Source organism: Ornithorhynchus anatinus, chromosome 10 (genome assembly GCF_004115215.2).
Source record: "Ornithorhynchus anatinus isolate Pmale09 chromosome 10, mOrnAna1.pri.v4, whole genome shotgun sequence".
NCBI lineage: Eukaryota > Metazoa > Chordata > Mammalia > Monotremata > Ornithorhynchidae > Ornithorhynchus > Ornithorhynchus anatinus.
In genome coordinates, this window is record NC_041737.1 from 25557099 (window position 1) to 25563098 (window position 6000).

A 6000-nucleotide genomic window follows, 5' to 3' on the forward strand; every position below is an offset into this window, starting at 1 on the left:
CCTTGTTGTATTCTTGTACTTAATGTTTGCAGGACACAGCACTCTTTAATGTTTTTACTTTGTCTCTCCTTATGAAGCTTTTGTATAAAGAGAACATTCTTGATGGCAGTATGTCATGCTAGTCTATTATCCTTAGAAGCTGATTCCCAGAGTTCAGGTGAGATGCAACATTGCCTTAGACTTTGTTTTACTGTGTACTTAAAATTCTTCTTCTTCCTTCCCTGCTTTTGGTTTCCCAAGTTCAGCTATCCATCAGGTAGCTATTAGGGTATCCTTTTATTCACTGGGGCCTCACTTGTCCCACCATCTAGGTCAGCTGTGTTAAAATGAACATGCCTGTGCTGTAAGGAAACTTGAATTCTTTCCAGAACTTCATGGCTTGAAACATTGTCTTGCTAAATGAAGGAGTGTAAGACTGCATCAGTCAAAGAATCAGGGAGGAGACAGAGGGGGTTTTCTCTCCCCTTTAAAGCTTGAAGAGTGTGGTGTTACACCCACAGGACCCATGTATTGGAGATGTGAGCTCAGAAAACCCTTTCCTTTTATTTTAGGTTAATTATTTTGGATTAGTCCACATTGCTGACCACATCTGTCATGTTTTTGTTCAGAACAAGCTTTCATACCCAAACAATTTTCAAGACTAAAATTTCAGAGGAATGTGGGGCTGTAGAAAATGTGCATTTCATAGAAAAATGCAAAAATATGAATATTTGATTTCAAAGTAAAGTATTTAATTCACAGTTTAATCAAATATTCCTGGAAAGTTGTACAAAATGCAGAAATGACATTTAAACTAAATCCCACAGCTAAATATTTCCTTAGGAGAAAATGTCAGAGGTCAATCCTCAGTGGAAAGGCAGACCAAATGGCCAGATTTTTCAAGCATCGCTGAAACTCACCAATGACGATATTTTTTATATCTTTTGAACCTGAATAGTGGTGGGACTCCAGAATCAAGGACAATCTGAAAAACCAACAGTTGTCATGTGATCTTATACATTTGACCTGAGTTAAGACAAAAGGAGGTATTAAACCACAAATGATTTTCTGTTCTCTTATTTCTAAATGTAATGATAAATTTTGTCAAGTACTTGTTTCCTTCCTTTTACAGTGGTAGTTCTTTGATCTTTTAACTCCAGTAGGTTTTCTTGGAAGTCTGAAATGACCTTTATCTGAAAGTAAACCACTCTGCTCTTCTATAGTGAAATACCCCTGTGTTGGTATTCATTATCTTTGTTGAAGCTATTTTCATTTTTTTTTAAGGCCAAGTCTTATGGATTAGAAATAAATACCTTCTGGAGTAGTTACTGGTTGCATATATCACCTTTTTCAACTCTTCAGCCTATTACTTACACAAGCTCCTTTTAGCCTCCAAGCCCCATTCCAACTGTGTTTCCTGAAAGAATGAAACAATGCCATATGTCAGTCATTTCCTCCCAGAGTAGAAGTGACTCCCCATTATGAACAGCAGGTTTGAAAATAGACCTACAGAGAGAAAGTCTTTCATGTCAGTTGCTAAAAAGGAATCTCCTTGCAAATTGGAATTGTAATATTTATGCTGAGACCCACTGATGCAAGATGATGTTTTAAGGAGAAATATAATATAGTGCAAGAAAAACCTTATGTTTTCCATCCCTTAATTGATGGGCTCATTCCCACTAATGTTATACATGCCATGGCTAAATTCACATATTCAAACACATCCCCATGTTGCTGCTTTTTCATGTAGTTTCTATCGAATCAACTGAAACCCTCAGAGAAGATGGAGGAGATATATTGATTTAGTGTCTATATTAAGAGTATTGAAAAAACAGAGAAATCATTCTCTATGGGTGTGGCCTTTCAAATCACTATTGGTATGCTATTAAAATGAATGAACAGTCAAAGGAGCATGCTGTACAAAATCTCCTTTAATCAGTTCTGGAGGGGTATGTAATATGGGCACTTAAATGTTAGTTTACAGTAGAACTTGAAGAACCTAAAGGTATTAAGTAACTATAAAAGAAAATAGTATGCAGAACACTTAGGCAACTCATCAAGAATCACTGGCATTGCACAGTGTTCTGGATTAAGGAGAAAACACAAATACTAATATATATATTTGAAGGTAATATAAATTTTACCCACATGTGTGAAATGTCTAAAAAAAAGTCCTCCCACACCAGGCATAGACACTGATGGTCTCTTGGGCTGATATGCTTGCTATAAACAGTTCTCTTTTTTTTCAGTTTTGCTTCTTACTTTCAATAGTATCATTATTCTATTGAAATTTCTGCTCAAAAGGAGTCACTGGCTCTGTGCGTAATTTGTTTCAGTGCCTGTCAGGGATCTGGGGTTCGGCCTAAATCCCTGAGCTCTCCATTTTCTTTCCTACATGCCTTTGTCACATTTTATGCAGTTGTTAAGGTCATGTTTGCAAGCAGGTGATATTTGAAGTGAAAGACCCTTCGAACTGCAATATGTCAACTCTTCTCTCCATTAATCAAAGGATATACTTGTCCCATAATTAGCAGGAAACTTCAAATCACAAGTATGCTATTCTTTATAAGTAGTCCTATAATCCATCAGTTTATACTCTTTGAGTACAAAATGCAATTATAGGGAATAATTAAATTCCATACAGAATTCTCTGCTCCACTTCGAATTTCCATCAATTACAAAATTATGGTTGGGAAGAAAAGGCCTATGGAAAAAATTGTGGATAGGGAGTGTGCAGGTTCAGTTTCACTGGGTCACGTTTGTAAAGATATGTGAGTCAAAATCAGGATTCTAATTCTAAATTAAACATGGTAAATGGGAAAGGAACATAAAATATGAAAAATTATTTTGCCTTTACTCCTGCTTGGTATAATAAAAGTTTAATTTTCTCTAGAAGAATGCTTTCATTGCTAACTAGGTGGGATTCTGAGGGACTTATCTACTTCCTGAACATCCTGTGATGCTTACAAGGGGAGTCACAGAGTGGGGTGAGTGCGAGTTGAGACATTTTTACACAGAAAGTGAAAGGCTGATGGACAGTCATGGAAATCTTTAGTTAGTAAGACTGGTTATTATGCCAACCAAATAGCATCCAGATGATCAAGTGTAGATACTGAAATGGAGTGGCATGAGCAGAAAGTAGGGCTACAGCTTCAAGGTCTCATTGGTTCCTCCTCTATCAGGTCTTTGGGTCTATTAGCCCTCCTCTCCCTCAGGAAGAGGTCCTGGTTTGCAGGAGAAGGAGAGGCTGAAGATAGAGTTGCTGCATTCCTGTTGAGACAATTGTGAATGGTATAGTAATAATAATTATTTCTCCCTGACTAGAATGTAAACCTCTTCAGGGCATGATCTTGCCTCTTACATCCACTGTATTTTTCAAGTGCCTAATAAAGTAGTCTACACAAAATAGGTACTCATAAATCCCACTGATTTATTCATTAATATCTTGATGACAAAAATCCCAGGCATGTGATGTAAATTAATATCACTTTCTGGAACTAGAAAGAAATAAAGTTGGGCATGAAAACCCACTGGGCATTAGATGGCATAGGACATCAGATACATTTGCTTATTTCTCCTGATGCATTCAGGTGGACAGAAAAAAAGCACCCTCCTGAATAGAACAAAAGATTATTATCTTTCCATTAATGCTATAGCTTTAGCTTTAACTTTAGTTTTCTATTCTACAGCTAAAAGTTTCAATAACTGCTACTGAAACTTATGTAAAAATACATCAGTGGAGGGAATCAAAATAGGCTCTTGCATTACTATTTCTGTATTTCTCACGTCCAAATATATCCACACACATAGATATTAAATCCTCAATCAGTCATATTTATTGAGGACTTACTGTGTGCAGAGCAGTGTACTAAGCACATGTGATAGTACAATATAAGAGGTAGTAGACTTGTGCCCTTTTTACAAGGAGCTTACAGTCTAGAGGGGGATATAGACATTAACTTAAGTAAATAAGGATATATCCATAAGTGCTACAGGGCTCATTTTACAATTGAGGAAGGTAGGCCACAGAGAATAAGAGTTAAGTGCTTTGCCCAGAGGTCATACAGCTTGTGGTAGAATCAGGATTAGAATCCAGGTCTTCTGACTCCCTGGCCCATGCTTTTCCCATTGGGGCATGCTACATGCCTTTCTGGTCTATCTCCTGCTATTGACTTCCAGTTTACAGCTTCCTCAGCATTACTCTCTGAGGCTTGGTTTACTGTGCCCTACTTGTTTTCAATTTCCCAATTTCTGCTTGGGTATCCTGCTTTTGCTCTGCCTCTTCAAATGTCCCACCCAGTGAAACTGTAGTGAGTATATCTCTAAGCTTGGAGGCTGTCTACTTCCCAGAAGTAGATAGTTTGCAATTTGTCCTTCTATTTGAGATTGAATAAGGCTTATAAATGATGCTATTGGAACTGCTTATAGATCCAGATGTACCTTTTATGTATGGTCCATGTTTTTCATATTTAGAAAAGGTTGGAAAACACTAGAGCTTGGTAGATCTTTAATTTGGCTTGGATCTTGATATGTCTACCATGCTGCAGACAGAATCCATTTGAGAGTCTTCTAAAGGATGTGTTGGCCTTCTAGATTCAGTATTTTACTTCTTGTCTATTATCATTTCATTGACAGTCCTTGGGTTGCTTAAGTCAGAATTCTGTCATATCTTTTAGCTCTGAATTGCCACTATGGTCCATTAACACTTGTTCTTGTGTTACAGAATACTAATAATTTTAATAATGGTATTTGTTAAGTGCTTACTATGTACCAGGTATTGTTCTAAGTGCTGGGGTGGAGACAAGAGAATCAGGGTGGACAAAATCTTTGTGCCATGTTGGGCTCACAGTCTCATTCCCCATTTTACAGATGAGGTAATTTAGGCCCAGAGAAGTGAAGTGATTTGCCCGAGGTCACACAGTAGAGAAGTGGCTGGACCAGGACTAGAAGCCATGACTTTCTGACTCTCAGGACTGTGCTCTATCCACTACACCATCCTGCATCCCATAACAGCTTAACTTAAGTGAACAGTGAGAAAGACTCTGTAAAGATTTGTCAAGAACTGGTGTCGTCATTTCACTTTGCAAGCTAATACTATTTTTGTGGCCTGAGAGATTCTTTTTTTCTTAACCTCTGAGGCTGATTAAAAAAATAGACATGTCAGAAGATTGTCTTTTGCTTATGCTGACTTTAGGCTATTTTTCTTCAAAGAATTTCAAAGTAATTTGCAAATATAATATTCTTTAAGGGAAGGGATTTGCCTAAAGCCATGTAAAAAGTCAGAAAACCTGTTTCTCAATCCAGCGTTTTTTAAAAGAAAAAAAGAGTATTCCACTGTGAAATAACTTGTTTGTTCTTTGAAATTGTTCCAGTAGCACAATGAGCAAAATATACACATATAGTATTATGGAAAATTTAATTTTGCCCATTACCCTAACTCTGTTTCAGTGAAATATGGGGTTGTGTTTGCATTTTATTATCAGTAGAAATATTCTTAATTGTAAATAATCCCCTGGGATTATATAGAAATAAATAATATTTATCATGCATGATCAATTGATGTCAATTTTCTATACAATATACTAATTAGCTCAGTTTTCCCTGGACAAAGCTTCCATTAATAAAATATAAAATGAATATTTTTTACTGTCCCTAATGAAATCTCTCTCACTAGCCATCTAATTATGGGGAGATTTGTTATTAGTACATTTAATCAGAAGCCAGTCTAAAAATGTGGGTTGAGGAGAGAACTAAAGTTAACATAATCATAATATAAACACACAATTAAGTGTTTTTTTTAAAAACACACAAAAAATCGAAGATTGCAATTAGTGGGAGAAGGTAGAGATGCTCAATTGGGTAGACATTAATGAGTACAATCTCTAGGCATTCTTTGCAGCCTCTGTCAGAATCGTAAATTGTATGGACTAGTGATCAGGATGAGAAATTGAATTTCTTATGTACTGATGCTGAGCTGCAAAAGAAAAGGACCAGAAGTGCATCATACAGGAGGCATACTTG